The sequence below is a fragment of the Prosopis cineraria genome, unplaced genomic scaffold (genome assembly GCF_029017545.1).
Source record: "Prosopis cineraria cultivar Desert tree isolate PC_DT_omini unplaced genomic scaffold, ASM2901754v1 PC11, whole genome shotgun sequence".
In the NCBI taxonomy this organism is placed as follows: Eukaryota; Viridiplantae; Streptophyta; class Magnoliopsida; order Fabales; family Fabaceae; genus Prosopis; species Prosopis cineraria.
In genome coordinates, this window is record NW_026555342.1 from 26954172 (window position 1) to 26972358 (window position 18187).

The 18187-nt window shown below is 34.4% G+C and overlaps 1 pseudogene; it reads left to right on the forward strand.

Annotated features, from left to right (window-relative positions):
* The first annotated feature begins 9729 nt into the window (after positions 1–9729).
* On the forward strand, positions 9730–13211 carry LOC129285515 (G-type lectin S-receptor-like serine/threonine-protein kinase At1g11330; annotated as a pseudogene).
* The last annotated feature ends 4976 nt before the right edge of the window (positions 13212–18187 follow it).

Sequence of the window (18187 nt, forward strand, 5' to 3'; positions counted from 1 at the left end):
GACGGGGACAAAATGACTAACTTTGACCGAGACCGGACCGACGGTGACGACAGGCATCGAATAATAGACTTCCATCAAGATCAGACCGATGGTGATGACGAGGACCAGACGGCCGACTTCCACTAGGATCGAATTGGCAGCGACAACGGGGACCTGATGGCAGACTTCTATTGGGACCCAATCACTGGTGGCGACGGGCGATGGACGATCGACTTCCATAAAGACCTGACAACGACGACGGGACAGGACGACCTACTTTCATTGGGACTGGATCGATGATTATAACGGGCACTGGATGGCCAACTTCCACAGAGACCAGACCGACAATGATGGGGATAGAACAGCCAACTTTCACCGAGACCGAACCAACGGTGACGATAGGGACTAGACGACGGACTTTCATTGGGACCCGATTGGCGGCGGCGGCAAGCATTGGATGCCAACTTCCATAGAGACCTGACTGACGACGATGATGGGGACAAGATGTCCAACTTTCACTGGGATAGGACCGACAACTACAACAGGCACTAGATAGCCAACTTCCACAAAGACTAGACCGACGATGACATGGATGGGGATCGAATGGTTGACTTCCATAGGGATCGAGCCGACACCAACGACGAGGATCAAACGGCAGACTTCCACCAGGATCGAGCCGACGCCAATGACAGGGACAGTAAAGCTGACTTCCACCGGGATTGGATCGACGCTAAGACAGGGATAGGATTGCTGGCTTCTATATGCACCATATCGAACCAATGGTGATAGCGATTAGATTGAAGGGATGGCGACAGAAGGCGACCGTCTGGTCCTCGCCCTGTGGAAGTTGGACTTTCGATCCTCGTCACTGTCGTAGGTTTGGTCTCTATAGAAGTTGGCCATCAGGTTCCCATTGTCATCATCGATTTGGTGCCAGTGGAAGTCGGCTGTCCGGTCCCCATCATCGTCGTAGATCAGGTCCCTTCATAAGTTGTCCGTTCGATTTAGTGGAAGTCGTTCGTTCGTTTCCCATTGTCATCAGTCTGGTATCGATAGAACTCGATCGTCCAATCCCCATCCTCGCCGTCAATTCAGTCTTGATGGAACATGGCCTTTCGATCCCCATCCTCGCCGTCGGTCCGGTCTCGATAGAAGTCGGTCGTACGGTCTCCGTCACCCTTATTGGTCTAGTCCTCGTTGTCACCATCAATCTGGTCCTGGTGGAAGTCGGCTTTTCAATCCCGTTGTAGTTGTTGGTCGGTCAGGGTGAAAGTCCGTCGTCTAGTCCATGTTGTCGTTATCAATCAGGTCCCAGTGGAAGTCAGTCATCATATACTCATCGTCGGCATCTATCCGGTGCCAGTAGAAGTCTGCAGTCTGGTCCCCTTCGTCGTATTTGATTTGATCCCAATGAAAGTTGGTCGTCTGGTCCTCATCTTTGCCGTCGGTCTAGTCTCGATAGAGGTCGACTGTCTGGTCCCTATTAGTCCAATCCTGGTGGAAGTTGGCCTTCAGGTTGCCGTAGGTCCGATCTCTGGGGAAGTCAGCCATTTGGTCCCCGTCGTCACCATTGGTCCAGTGCCGGTGAAAGTTGGCCGTTTAGTCTCTATCGTTGCCGTAGGTCTGGTCCTAGTGAAAGTCTGCCGTCCCATCCCAATCAACAGTGGCAGCTTATTTTCGTCAACTTTGGGGGTTCGGTCCAATTACCGTTGGCAAGTCAATCAAACCTTCATACATTTGGATCAAATTACAAAAGAGCTTGAGTTAGGATTTGAAATAATAGGAGTTTAGAAAGGATTTCAAATTATCCAAACAATGGATTTGGCTCAAATCTAAATCCAAATGCAAATCCATGTGTATCCAAACATAGCATAATGGCATTGTTGTTGATGGGACTTTGGTTTGGTGGCAATGGACAGTCCGAATTTGCTTGTGATGTAGAAGATTTTCCAGTGAATTTGATTCAAGCCAAAGCTTTCTCTAGTCTTATTAACTTAAATCGGTGGGAATTAAAGTGTTTGGTTTTTAGACTAAAATCCAAGGTCGCTAAGGGCGGAACTTCAAATTATAGAGGAAATGCTTATTGGAAACTTCAATGTTTTGCTTCTGGCAAAAAAAAAAAAAAAGAAACTTCAATGTTTTGCTTGGTAACACTATTATACTTGTGAGAACATGAATTTGTTGAAGTTTTGTTGATCATGTCAGACTTTTTTTTTTTTAATTTTGGAGTATTTAATATGAATTTTTAAGAGATTTTTTTATTAGAGCAAATCAAGTTATGTTTACCCAAGGAATTAATTAGGTTATAAGCTTTAGATAACAAGGGTATTATGATTGAAATTCATTTAGTTTATTTTAAACTCAAGATTTTTACTCTAAAATTTTTCAAGATTTTTACTCTAAATTTTTTTTTAAAAAAAACACGTGTATATAAAAATGAGCTGAGAATTGGGACAAAAATAGTATGTAATGTTGGATCTGTTGTTGTAGGATTTGTAGACCTTTCTTATCTTTGAACATGTTGGCGGGCTTTGGGTTTGGTTGTTAGCATTTAATTTTCTAGTTTGTCATTGGATTGTTGTAGACACTTTAACTTGAAGGGCTGAAGTATCTAGTTTTATATATAAATTATTTTTAACTATCTCACCAAAATTAAAGAGAGGTAGTTAAGTGATTGATAAATATTGTTTGAAAAAGAAAGAAATTTCTCAACTTCTCTTATTAAATTTAGCCTTTTCATTACTAGAAAAATTAAAAGTGATTATGGACATGACATTGAGATCCAAGTAGTGATGATGTGACGAGTGGTGGGTGATATGTACCTTAAAAGTGACATGAAAGATGATATGATAGTGATTAAACCTACAAAAAAAATTTAATTATAAAATAAATTAGTGACAAAAGTTTACTAATTAGTGATGGATGTTTTACACCATATTTTTGACTGAAATCAGTGATGGACAATCTATCATGAAATTTAAAATTAATGATAGATTTTGCTATTTATTAACAGATTTGTCAATTGCTAATTTTAATTTTTTTAGTAGTATTTTAATCAAATCTCATTTTAGTATAGGGTGCACATTAGACACAAAATAAGTGCATTCTCAAATGTTTCAAAGAATTTTGGGAGTTTAAATCTTAGCCCTTATGTATGTAATAATGTAGTTGGAAAAAGTCTACTATTTATTCTCAGTACGTATCTCAGGAGAGATATTCTTTATTATCTACGGAGCTTACCCTATATGCTTACAAAAAGTAGAGTTTTGAGAGAATGACAAAAAAATACTCTTTAAATATGCAAATGACAAAAGAGATCCACAAAATGTGATAATTATTATGCAGTCCCTATAAACTTGTCTGGTATTTAGGTCTTTTGATAAATTACAAGATTGCCCCCATTTTAAAATGACTTCTTTGTTTAGGTCATTGACTAAAACTCAATAGCAAAATGAAAGTTAACATTTTCCAGCTTTTCTTAAACATTCTATAACAAATGACAATCTTATATATTTTTATCCTTTTAATTTAAATTTTTAAATATTTATTTGAGATTATGATATATTTGATATTTTTGCGCTATTGCTATTTTATTTTATATTTGTGCATATTTTCTGAATCTAAGTTAAAAGATATTGATAAAGATTATTTTGAATAGAGGAGTGTGGCATACTTGAACATCAAGTCAAGAATTAAATATTTAAAACTTTGTTTATATTTATTTTGGGTATTTAGCAGAGTTTTCAGTTAGGGTTCTTAAAGGTAATTTTATCTTTTTAATAAATTATTAGGTTTTCCCAGTGCTTTTAAAATCAGACCGGACGGTCGGATTGGTCCGATTGTCAATCGGTCTGGACTCCGGTTTGGTTCATATGAGAAAACCATTTTAAGAGTTTAGCCAGGTTAGACCGTTTCGAATCGGGAATCGAAATCAAGTTGGGAACCGGATTTGGTTTTCAAAAACCGGATTGTTCAAAATTTTTTTTATTTTTTTATCAATTTTTTTTAAAAAATGATTAATTTTTTAATCATTTGATATTATATTGTATCATGTGGCTTATTAAGTCATGATAAACTTAAATATTTTATTTTTTTAAATTAAGTAGCAATTTCATATTTATTTCTTATATTTATATTATTATATACATGTATAATTTTTTTAATTTTATTATTACGTCACCAGTTTGGCTATTGATTCAATCCAATTAAACTATATGAATGATAAATTGTTGACTTTTTTAATTTAATATTTGATTCGATTCTGAAAACATTTAGTGTTGTACGCACATGATTAGCCGCAGAAGTCACTGAAAATTGAATAAAAAGAGACGCATCGCTTTTAGCATAAAAGAGGAGAACGGCGTTGGCGGTGGAAAAAATTTGGACAACAGAGACGTGTGCGATCGCAGACCTCTTTATTTTCTTCGATTTCGGTTCAGCCTATCATGCTAACACTCGTTTTATTTTTTGTTGGTGTGATTTACACGTTTCAGAATTAATTTTTTTTAATGTCATCAATTATAAACCATGACTCTAAACTATAATTAGAATCTTTAATATTTAGTAAAAAATTTATTTTAACTTTATTCTAATTTGTTCTTCTTCTTTCTATCTTTAAATTTTATATTTTAATTGCTATTGTTGATTAAAGTAATTTTATAAATTAAGAGAGATTTTAATTATTTCATAACTTAATTTCTTGTTTAATTCTTGAATTATAATTTAAAAAATATATAATAAAATTAGAATAATAAAGTTAAATAAAATTAACTTATTTTTTGGACGAGGAAGATTAAGTTTAGGCGATTGAGTTGTGATTGATTATGCTGCTTATGCTTAATAATTTTCTCAGTTGAACTTGCTTTATTTTTTATTTTTAATTAATTTCATCATAAAAAAAATCCTCTCATTATTTAACTTTTCATAATATTAATTCAAATAGTCAATTCATTAACTTTTATAGGGACGACTTATGTTGCGCTTTACTGTAAAATTTAATTTTTATTAATTTTAATACTATTTGATAGTAGTGTCGTTCTATATAATGGTTTGGAAGTCATTAACTATTTCAAATTTGTAAAAGACTACTTCAATTACATTATTGACTGTAACAAAGTAATGAATGACAACTAACTTTTTGTATTTTTTTTAAACCATTCAAGTGCAAGGGTCAAAAAGCCAGCGACTATTTTATATTTGTAAATGATTACTTCGATTAGGCTATTGATAGACTAGAACTAAGTAGCAAATGACAACTAACTTTATGCAACATTTTTAAAGCATTCAAGTACAAGAATATGGAAATGAGTAATTATTTTAAATTTATAAATGACTACTTCAATTAGACTATTGGTTGGAATTGAGTAGTGAATGATAACTAACTTCTTCCAACTATTTTCAACCAATTCAAGTGTAAGGGTTTGTATATTAATGACTATTTTAAATTTGTAAATGATTGCTTTGATTAGGCTTTTGAATAGAACTTAGTAGCAAATGGCAATTAACTTTTTGTAGCTTTTTTAAACTATTGATGTACAAGGGTTTAGAAGTCAATGACTATTTTAAATTTGCAAATTATTGATTAGAATTAAGTAGCGAATGACAACAAACTTCTTCCAACTTTTTTAACCATTCATGTCACATCCCAAAATCTAAAGCGTAACCGGCTCAAAATATGAGACTCACATCCATTAAGCCTTAAGTTCACAAGTTTCTAATTATAAATTGTACACATTTTTGGCATAGGATTAGACCCTAACTCATATATATATATATATATATATCTCGCACAAACAAAAGATTTATTATTTTTGTAATAATTTCAGCAAAACCTACTCTGACAATAGATTGTCCTGAAAACTAACATTATTGTTACACAAAACAGAAATCAAGAACTCAACTTCTATCAACAGACTAATAACAAATTTAATCCAACAAGAATCCAAACTATAATCTATATGGAGAATTTAGAACAAAATTTACAAATTACAAAGTATAATATATGAATTCAACTTTACAACAATTAGAAATTTAACCAAAATAGTGCTTCAATTCTAGTTTGAAAGTATACCCCTCAACAATCATCTTGAGGTCCAAAGCCATCTAAACTATCTGAGAGTAAAAATATTTTTTTAGTGAATAACATCTCAACTATATAAGTTCAAAGAATAGTGAGGAATATAATTAAGTAAACATGTACTAAATAATAAAGTAATAAAATATAACAATCACTTTGCTTCGAAATCAAAGAATATTCCCATTTTGTCCTTATAAACAGTAGCATTGTCTCCAACAATATTTGTTTTCCCATTATACAATGGCAAGTGATTGACATTTAAATCAAATCGTTATAATAAAAAAAATAGAAAATGAATTAGTAATATTTGGTAAATAAATAGAAAAAAATCAAATAGAGCTTAGCTATATGTGTGTATAAATAAACAAATTAAACACAATTTTTTCTTTTTAAGCACTTATCAAAACATAGAATAAATGTAAACACACAATCCACGAGAGTAAGTAATCAATTAAATGCAATTTAAAGCTGTGAAGACAAACACAGACATATAGTCCACGAGAATAATTTATCAAATGTAGCTTAAGGCTATAAAAACAAATGTAAATACACAGTCCATGAGAATAATGCTAATCAAACACGGCTCGAAGTCATAAAAACAAACGTGGATACAAAGCCCACGAATAACAAACATGAGTGCAATTCTCATAAAAAGCAATCTAGCTAGATGTTAACCGTGGTGCACCAAGGGCTAATGGAACTATCATTAGCAACCAATATTCTATATATAGTCCTTTCAAAATCAATTTTAACACTTTAAGTATGCCATCTAATAGAAGGAGGAATCAACACAGCACTATTAAAGCACTTACAATGGAAACTTTTTGCTGCTCTTTTAAAACATAACTCCTTTTATCCTTGATAAACAATGAAATTCTTTTCTTTCTTTTTGTAATATGGCATACTTAGTCGATATAAATTTGGAGATATCATTCACTAATCGGTTCAGGGCTATTCTAGTTAAAACTTTTCTCTACTTTAAATCATGTCTTTAAAACCTTAGTGAGATCTCAATCCTTACCTTTCTTGTTTCTTCCTTTTCTTTAGCCTAGGATGGTTATTACTCTCTAAGTCTCACCAGGCATCATAAAACTTAAATCATAAAAAGTATTCTTATGAACACCATTATAGTCATCGTTATCATTACATAGAATATATGCCATAAACCATATGGCCTTGAAAATATCCTCAAAATACTAGTGGACTAAATGTCCACTATACATCTATATATTATTAGCCAAAAAGATTACTTTTTTATAAGTCACCCTTCTATACCTTTGCTTTTCCCTTGTCAGTCCCACTTATGCCTAAAAGGTTAGTCAGAGAGAGTGAGATTCGAGTAATCTCAGTAGCAACTATACTATTCATGTATTCACAGCATGATATACCTTTTATAAAACATCTAAAGAAAAGCACATATATAAGCATCATAACCAAAGCATGGAAATTCACGTTAGCCAAGGAATCCAACATAACAACAACAACATCATCATAATCATACAAGGCAAAAACATCATCTTAACGTGCTCATAAATAAATATAAGAGTTAGTAGTAGTTAGCTACCGATAGTTGTTTTATCTCTTAAAGTCTCTGATGTTGGGGTTTGCTCACAAATACCAACTCCTATCATAGGATAATGCTAGGGTTACCATTCATATAAAGCTTCTTTTATAAATAAAGAATGCACCCTAGCCTACTCCGACTAATGCTTGACTTTGAGATCGAAAAGGTGACTTACTTTGGCTTAAGAACATATGACTGTAACATATAAACTTAAACTTCTTTAGCCCATAATAATTAGCTTTAGGTGGAAGCAAATGCCTTATAAAATCCATGTCTAGTGCCCAAATATGGAACATAAATCTACTAACTTGGACTTTGGGAATTCTCAAGTTTCTGCCCCATATATATTTTTTAGAATTTTGTATTAACTTTGAAAAATCATAAATAATTTTAGAAAAATCATTTGGGCATGATCTAGGTCTCTAAATAAACCTTGGGATGTCCTCTTTAAATAATTTTTTTTTATAGAAGCCCCATTTGCTTCAAACCACTCACAGCCTCTAGATTCCCTCTGTTCCAAATTAAAACATAGATATTTCCAGTTTTCACTCCCAAATTTTAAAAATTCATAACTCATTCAATATTAATCGTATGAGCATGATTATGGTCTCAATTTATCCATCTTAAACCCAATTTTAAGAGAAAAATATCATGTGGACCATTCTATAAACTCGTAATTCCACAATCACAAGCAAAGTTCACTTTAGCTAAACTCACTTCTAGTGACTTCCAGATTTCTGGCCTTAACTTAGAGAGATCATAACTTGTTATATACTTATTTGTTTAACGTGAAATAGGAATCATTTTAAATATTATCATGTCTTATAAAACATATCCAAATTTCATAGTCAGAATAGAAGTGCGCAATCTGAATAGTATCACACAACCAACCAGACTCTAAACTGGACAGTGATGAACTTATGCTTGTATCCCATACACTATCCTTTGGGTTTGAAACTATAACTTGTTTTAAGACACTTTCAGCCTTTAATACAAACTTGCATCAACATTAAACAACATTTCCCAAGCTTTTTAAAACTTCATACATGTCCAAAAACTTACTGGAAATTTCGGACAGGACGACACCTTGAAGAAAATCACATGCATGCTTCCTACTTGATGCTTTTTATCAAGATCATCAACATGCAAGACCATAAGTGATCAAAATTCAAACATTTCTCCTAAGAACAGCCCTTCAAGGTCTCGAGTGGAGAAGAGAATGATCAAACCATTCAAACTTACATGTAATGGAAGAATCAAAGAGAGAATGGAAGGAAACCTAAGGAAATCACATTTATCTTTGGTTTTTGACCTTGGATCTGCAAGATCTCTCATCCACCTTCATCTTCTCTCTCTAAGTTGCTGCAACTTTCTCTCCTTCCTCTCTCTCTCTCTCTTCCTTTGGCCGAAATATAGAAATGGGAAGGCAAATGAATGACTTAACCCATATGTAAATGAAAGCTAATGCATGAAATGCACGATGTTACATGAACTGTCCAGATTTAGATTTAAAACTTTTATTTTTATTTTATATTTATTAAAATAAAAATTTATAAAAATTAAAAAAATTAATAATTTTGTTCATCACCAATATGAAGGAATATGGTTCAAGCCAACGTTGTCTTTCTGATCACGTGAAGTGAAATCCACAAAGCACGGCTGAGAACAACTTTCTAAGGTTTAAATACCATGCACGACCATGACTTCTAGAAAAAATTATTTAAAAAATTAATATATATATATATATATATATATAAGTATGTGTATGTATGCAGTCAATGAAGGAAGGCAGAAATGAGGGAGGATCTAGACAAAGATTAAAGAAATGTAGACTAACATAATGACATAAAATAGAGTCTTCAAAGTAGTGCTCCACGATAAGAAGATCAGTAGTGCGCCTTCATCATAGTCATAAAACAATTAATTAGATTATTATCTGGTCCAAATCCCTCGTAAAAGTCAATTTTACTCTGTTTTAGTATTTAACCAGACATTAGCACTCTGGATTTTTCATCTCTTTTTCATCAGTCTTTCAGAAGAAAACAAGAGCAAGTCAATCTTTTACATGCCAAATTCTCCGACTTAGTAGTCCCTTTGGTTTTGTATCTTTAGGTTGCGGCAAGTAATAAGGATTGTTCATTGAAATAATGGGAATTAGTTCACTTAGAAACTTATTATCTGTTTTTCTTGTGATTTCTGGCTTTTGTGCAGATTTTTGCACTGCCTCTGACACTATTACAACAACTCAGTTCATTAGAGATTCTGAAATTGTAAGCTCAAACAACAGTGAACTTGAACTGGGATTCTTCAGCCCTGAAAATGCAACGAATCGCTATGTAGGAATCTGATATGTTTCTGACTCGAATGTCATCTGGGTGGCTAACAGAAACCAACCATTGAAAGATTCATCTGGAATTCTCACAATATCTGAGGACAAGAATCTTGTTGTATTGAATGGAGATAAAGAGGTTGTTTGGACTTCAAATATATCAAACAAGGCATCCAATTCCACTGCTCAACTTCTCAATACAGGAAACTTAGTCCTGCTAGATGACACAGGCAGAACATTATGGGAGAGTTTCCAACATCCAGGTAATTCATTCCTTCCAAATTTGGTAATTAGCACTAACCAAAAAACAGGTGAGAAACTGAAGGTTACTTCATGGAAGAGCCCTTCGGATCCGTCCGTTGGAAGCTTCTCCAGCGGTCTTGAACACCTCAGTACGCCTGAAGTGTTCATCTGGAATCAAACACAGCCATATTGGAGGTCAGGTCCATGGAATGGTCAAGTGTTCATTGGGTTATCCAAGATGTATACTTCCTCATATCTAAATGGCTTTGACATTGGAAGGGAAGAGAGTGGTCTGTTCACATAACATATTCTTTGCCAAATGAATCTTTCTTTTTAACCCTTGTTTTGAGTTCTGAAGGAAAACTAGTTTTAACCACCTGGGTGAACAAACACAAAGTTGGGATGCGAACTGTTCAAGATTCAATCTGTGATATGTATGGCTTATGTGGGACATTTGGAAGCTGCGATCCTAGAAATTCCCCAATATGCAGCTGTTTGAGAGGATTTGAGCCAAGGAATGCTGAGGAATGGAATCGACGAAACTGGACTAGTGGATGTGTGAGAAAGGCATCATTGCAGTGTGGGAAGATGAAAAGTGGGAGTGATACAGATAAAGATGATGGGTTTTTGAAACTTCCAATGACAAAAGTGCCAGATTTTGCAGAGAAGTCATATGATTCTGAGGACATGTGCAGAATTCAATGCCTAAATAATTGTAATTGTACAGCATATGCATATGATGCTGCACTTGGCTGCATCTCTTGGACTGGAAACTTAATTGACATTGTAAGATTCTCAAGTGGAGGAGTGGATCTTTACATCCGAGAAGCCTATTCTGAACTTGGTAGATTTAGTATTTTAACAAAACATTTAATATTTTGATATTTTTTTACTAAGTTTATTTCTCAGCTTCCCCAATATATATATTCTAAACTATTTACTGCAATGAATACAGAAGGAGAAAAGAAAGAGTTGAAATTAGTCATCATAGTTACAGTGGCAGTAGGAGTAATTATCATTGTTGCTGCATGTATTGTATGGTGGTGGGCTACAAGACGTTATGGTATGTTTGCCATTTCTCTATTTAAGTTATTTGAAGAATATTTATGTCCTGTTTCTCATGTCTAACTGTCCTATTTTCACTCTTGTTTTTTTTATTCTTATCATGCTTGAATTCAGCTAGAAGGAAAGGAAATAATGGAACATTAACACTGGAAATAGAAGAATCACATTTAAAAAACCACAGGGCAAACCTAATTGAAGACCTGAAAATAGCTAAAATAGAGGAGCTGCCACTATTTGATTTTGGAATCATTGTTACTGCAACAAACAACTTCCGTTTTTATAATAAGCTTGGAAGAGGTGGCTTTGGTACAGTATATAAGGTAACTTAACAATGTAAAGTTTCAAATAATATTTATGAAGTATTCTCTTTTTCTTAACATATTCTTGTAGGGAGAGTTGCAAGATGGACAGGAAATTGCAGTGAAGAGGCTCTCAAGAGCATCTGGACAGGGGCTAGAAGAATTTTTGAATGAAGTGGTTGTTATTTCAAAGCTTCAACATCATAACCTAGTAAGACTTCTAGGTTGTTGTATTGAAGGAGAGGAAAAGATGTTGATCTATGAGTACATGCCTAACAAGAGTTTGGATGCTTTTGTGTTTGGTTAGTTAATTGCTTAACTCTACCTTATATGTGGACTTAGCCATCTAAAATTTTTCTTGTTCAACCCCCAAATTTATTATAAATCCTTATCTTTTCCTATATGAATTTCATATATTCTTCCTGCTTTTCTAAGTCCTTTGAAGTTTGAAACCGAATTTAGAAAAAAGGATCTTATATAGTTTTTTGTTTAAGAAAGCAAAAGCCTCGTACTTTTCTTAATTCAAACACTTTCATATTTTGTGAATCATTACGTAAAGCATCATTTCTCTTGTTGATGTAGATCCTATAAAAAAGAAGGCTTTTGATTGGAAAAAGCAATTTAACATAATCGAAGGAATCTCTCGTGGTCTACTTTATCTCCATAGAGATTTTAGATTAAAAATTATTCATAGAGATCTAAAGCCTAATAATATCTTGTTGGATGGAGAGCTTAATCCAAAGATATCTGACTTTGGTATAGCAAGAATCTTCAATGAAGATGAGGGAAATACAAGAAGGGTTGTTGGAACATAGTGAGCATGTTTTCTATCTTTCTATACATAATATTGTTATAACCATGAAATATTCATATCATTTGATCTTACTTTCAAGGATTAAATGCAGTGGCTACATGTCACCTGAATATGCAATGGAAGGGTTATTTTCAGAGAAATCAGATGTGTTTAGCTTTGGAGTTTTGCTGCTAGAGATTATTAGTGGTATGAAAGTCACAAGTTTTTATGTCTATGAACACTCATTGAGCCTCTTAGGATTTGTAAGTCTCTCAAATTTAACTTTGGTATAATTTTAGCAAAGCTACATGGATGTGTATTATTTTTGCTACCTTTGATTTTATTTTCAGGCATGGAAGTCATGGAATGAAGAGGACATCATATCTTTTATAGACCCTGAGATATTAGCACCAGATTTTATCAATGAAGTTATAAGATGTCTGCACATTGGACTTCTATGTGTGCAAGAACTTGCAAGAGACAGACCTTCTATGGCCACAGTCATGTCAATGCTTAACAGTGACATTGTTAATCTTCCTCCTCCATGTCAGCCAGCATTCAATCAAAGGCAGGCTGTATCGAGTTCAGAATCTTCTCAACAAGCAACAAATCATGCTCCAACAACAGTGTAACTCTGACAAACATGCAAGGGAGATAGAAGACTGATTAAGAGAAGCCAAGGCTAAAATAATAGTACTAAGATGCTTGGGGACAATTTTCATACTGATAATGTGTAGATAGGCAATGTTCTGCTGATGCATATGAAATATCCAAAAGATCATTAGATCCATCAATGTCTTGTGCAGCAGTGCAAACAACAAACAATGATGAGTTATGTTTCATTAATAAAGTAACTGTCTCAAATTTTGAGGGGATAGACTGGGGTGTTTTTCTGTTTCTATTCCATTTGAGAGATCTTAAATACGATCTTCCTCAGTATACTTTCAAATCTTCAACAGGGTAGCTCTAAATTATATATATATATATATATATATAAATCTTCTACATTGATAGTACTAAATGTTTAATATGTTAATTTGCTATAGTTCATGAATATTTATGGTCATGGTTCCTCTTCCGAATGCTAGTTTGTGAATCTATGATGTGATTTCTGTGTTCATTCCAATCATCATATCTGATTATATAAGGTTAGATCCTCCAAATCCGGCAAAGTTCTAATTAAAAAAATAAAAAAATGCTCTTCTTGTATCCGCTGGTGGTGTTACAGCATAAGAAATGGTGTGACACCATAAGAAATTTGCTAAGTAGCTAAAGCGTGTAGGGCTGGGCAATTATTTCTTTCTGGTGAATTTTGCAAAATGGGGTCATTAAGAGCTATGGTTTAATCTCCCCTCCTATTGACAATAGTTGAAAACATGCTACAGAAAAGGAAAGAATTAAATCAATTGTTGATGGGAAGTTTCTGGAAGGAAAATACTATACGAAACTATAATTTTATCTTTTGTTAGGATTTAAACTCCTGAGACACATTGCAACACTTCTGCAATTTTCTCCAGAGATTCATTTACTACAAGCACAAATTCTCGTTGTAGAAAATAGATGACATATATACAAGTAATGTGATCAAGGACAAATATTGTAAATATCCTGTGTCTCTCACAAAATTGTGAAAGGACCGTGGATATCCAGTAGTTTGTTTAATCATCATATAAGAAGACAAAAGAGAGAACAAAAGCGTTCACTAGGAAAATACAAGAACTAGGAGGACATATTGTTATGTAAACGTTTTGACATGGAAGCCAAAACAAACTTTTCAAGCAACATATTTGGAACGGAATAACGCCAGCTAGCCACAGCAATACAGCACCAACATTATCCCATTCATTTCCATTAATGCTCATACATCCGTTTTACATAAATGTATAGCTCAATAATAAGCATTAATCCCTTTTACTTATTTCAGTTGTAATCCCCTCCCTATCTCAGTAGTATAAATAGGATATTTTACACTGTGTATGGGACATGAACAAATTGAGAGAAATAAACTTCCAGAGTTCTTTTCCTATTTTTTCTGATTTCTGTACCATTTATTATATCAGAGTAGGGTTCCAAAGCTGGAGAACTAGTGGAAACCCCTTCTAGAATTGAGTTGGAGATGACACCGGCAAAAGAGGTTACTGTTGCTCTCAAAAGTTCCGTTTCCAGCATTTTTTTTCCTTCACTTTTTGACCGCACTATCATGCTCAGGAGGTCCAAAAAAGTGGAATAGGAGTCGTCCCACTGCTTGAAACCTCCACACACACCATCATGTGCCGCCACTGCCGCCACACATGTTTGCTGAAGGTTGAAGACGCGAACATCATCAACCACATCAGCTTCTCTAACTAGTCAACAAGTCAGCCCAGCTAGAGATTGCCACATGTCACAACTGCCACATCATCCTGCCCAGTCAACCCTATTTTCCTAAATTGCAGTTTGACCCTTAGCCTTTCAATATTTTCATTTTGACCCCAAACTCTCCTGAATTCCATTTTGACTCCACATGTTTTTGAAAATTATACTTCAACCTTGTAACTTTACATAAATTCCATTTTGAACCCATATTTCTCAAAATTACACTTTGACTCTTACTTTAACATAAATTTCATTTTGACCCCATATTTTCAAATATTACATATTTGTCCCAAAATTCTGAAATTACCCTTTCACCCTTGCACTCTCATAAATTACATTTTCGCCCCTATATTTGCTTTTCCAAAGTCCTAACCTTAATAGAAAAATTCCAAGATGCCTCCAAGAAGCAAGAATATGCATGAGGTTGAAATAGAAGAGATGAGACGTAGGATACAAGAGTTGGAAGCTACTATAGAAATGCAGCAAGCTTTGCTACACACTCGTAGAGAAAACCTAGAAGGAGATTCAAGAAGCAAAAGTTCATCATTCATTTACAATCCATCCTCGACAACAACCATTCCGTCCCAATGACATCAAAGTAGACATTCTTAATTTGAGGGAAGACTCCAAACTGGTAAACATGTATTTAAATATAAGGATATTCCAAATGCACAAAAAATCAAAGATTGTTGCCCTCAAACTCAAAAAACATGCCTCTATTTAGTGGGAAAACATCAAGCGGAAGTGAGAACGTGAGGGGAAACACAAGATTGAGACCTGAGAAAAAATGAGATGCCAGCTTACCAAGAAATTTCTACCAGACCATTACTACCAGGATAACTTTCTCTAGCTACAAAATCTTCGACATAGGTCCTTGTTTGTGGAAGAGTATATTAGAGAGTTTGAGAAAGTCATGATAAAATGTGACATCCAAGAGAAGGATGAGTAGAAAATAGCCCAATACCTTGCATGCCTAAATGCTAACATCAGTCATCCAATCCAACTTCAGTAGTATTGGACCTTGGATGATGTCATCTGTTTAGCCATTCGTGTTGAGAAGCAAACGCCCAAGAAATCATCTTTCCAGCCTTCTTCCTCCAAGGGTTATTCAGATGCCCGCAAGGTAGAGTTTCAACAGTCCAGTCCCTCAAGCAAGTCGCAATCTAACGCTATGCGCAAGTCACCACTAAATGTCGCCAAGGAATCTGGCACTAAAGCACCTAAATGTTTTCAATACCAAGAATTTAGCCACATTACTGCGGACTATCCTACCCAGAAGGTTGTCACCATTAGGGAAGAGCAAGTGTATGAAGCGCCTGAAGAAGATAAGGAGGAAACTAAGTCTTAAGGAACTGATCCAGTATATGATTAAGAAGTTATGCCTGTAAATCAGGTTGAAGCATTGGTGATTAGACGAAGTCCACATACAACTATAGTTAAGGAAAAACTTTGGCTACGATGCAATATTTTTTCACACTCGTTGCACGACCAAGAAAAAGTTTATAATGTCATCATTGATAATGGAAGCTGTGAAAATGTAATGTTTGACTACATGGTGGAGAAATTGAAGTTTCTAACACACAACCATCCGCATCCTTACAAGCTTCACTGGCTTAATAAAGGGAGTGAGGCAAAAGTTTTTAAGCAATGCCTTGTGATTTTTTTATTGTGAATAGGTATTATGATCAAGTTTTGTGTAATGTTCTTCCCATGGATGCATGCCACCTTCTTTTGGGGAGACCATGACAGTATGATCGACATGCTATGCATAATGGGCGTGCAAACACCTATTTTTTCACGAAATATGATGTCAAGTTTACATTAGCTTCTCTAGCGCCCACTAAAATTAGCTAATCTTTAAGGAAATCTAAGCTATTAATGTCTTTAATAACCAAGGAGGAGTTCAAGATGACAAAATCTGAAGTCCAAACGATAAGTTTCATTCTGGTGCTGGAGATGAATGATGAGTCTTCCAATCTGCCAAGAGTCATGCCTTTATTATCTAAATTTCCAGATGTGATATCTGATGAGATACCACTAGGGTTGCCACCCATGCGAGACATACAGCACACCATTGACTTTATTCCAAGAGCAATCATTCTTAACAAACCTGCTTACAAGATGAGTCCCTCAAGAACATGCCAAAGTCCAGTGACAAGTTGAAGAGCTATTGAAGAAAGGGTTGGTTTGAGAAAGTGCCAGCCCTTGTGTTGTACCTGTTCTTCTTGTACCTAAGAAGGATGGGAGTTGGAAAATATGCATTGATTACTGAGCTATCAATAAGATCACTATCAAGTATCGGTTTCTGATACCCAACTCGATGATATGTTATATCAATTGTATGGTGCCACTACCTTTTCTAAAATTTCTTTATAGTAGATACCACCAAATCAGAATTCGGTCAAGAGATGAGTGGAAGACTGCTTTTAAAGAACAGAGATGATTTTTATGAGTGGTGTGAACACTGTATTTTATTCGAGCATTTTTTAAATATAATAATAATAATAATAAATTCAACCAAAAAAATGAAATTCTAATAATATAGATAAAATAAAAAAAATCAACTAAATAAGGATTGGTTTTATTTTTAGCCTAAGTGATCTCCTATTGGCTAGGATTTTATTTTTTTTTAGTTAGTTAAAACAACCAATATATATATATATATATAATAATATAAAAATTTAATTCTTTGTTTAAGAGTTAATTTTATTTTTTTAAGAATTATATTCCAAAAAAATCTAGTAATTGTAAAAAATGAAATTTAATCCTTTTTAAGATTATTTTTCAAAAAAAATAATCAAAAAAATAAAGAAGATAAATAAATTTAATTTCTCTTTAGAATTAATTTTGAAAATGGAAAAAAAAAAATCTTGCTTAAATCTTTGAAAAATCTCTCCCAAATTATCTCAACAATTCAAAGATCATGAGAATCAATTTTTTGAGAGTTTAATGTTTTTAAATTTATTTCCTTAAATCTTGTTGTTTTCCATTTAAAAAAATATTTTTATTTAATTCAAAATCAATTTTTTTTCTCTCTTTTAATCTAATTTTTGAAATTAATTAACATAAAAAAAGGCATTCAAAAAGTAAAAAAATATAATGGGGTGGGTGAAATGTTGATAATGCAGCATTTCACCACAACCCTAAATGCTTTCCTCAGCGCAAAGAGAAAAGCCAAAGATGGCAAAAAGGAAAGCAAAAAGAGGAAGAGCAGAAGGGAGAGGCACACGCAAGCAGTATTAGGCCCTATTTAGTTGGGGGAGGGGAGGGGAGGGGAGGGGAGGGGCTCCTCTCCCCTCCCCTCATTTGGTTAGGAGGAGGAGAGCCCCTCCCCTTCCCTCCTTTGGTTAGGAGGAGGGGAGGGGAAATTTTTAAAATTTTCCTTCCCCTCCCTTCCAAAGCCTCCCCTCCAAATTGGGGGAGCTCCCCCCCTCCTCCCCCTCCCTTCCCTCACCTCCCCTCCCCTCCCCTTCCCTCTCCTCGA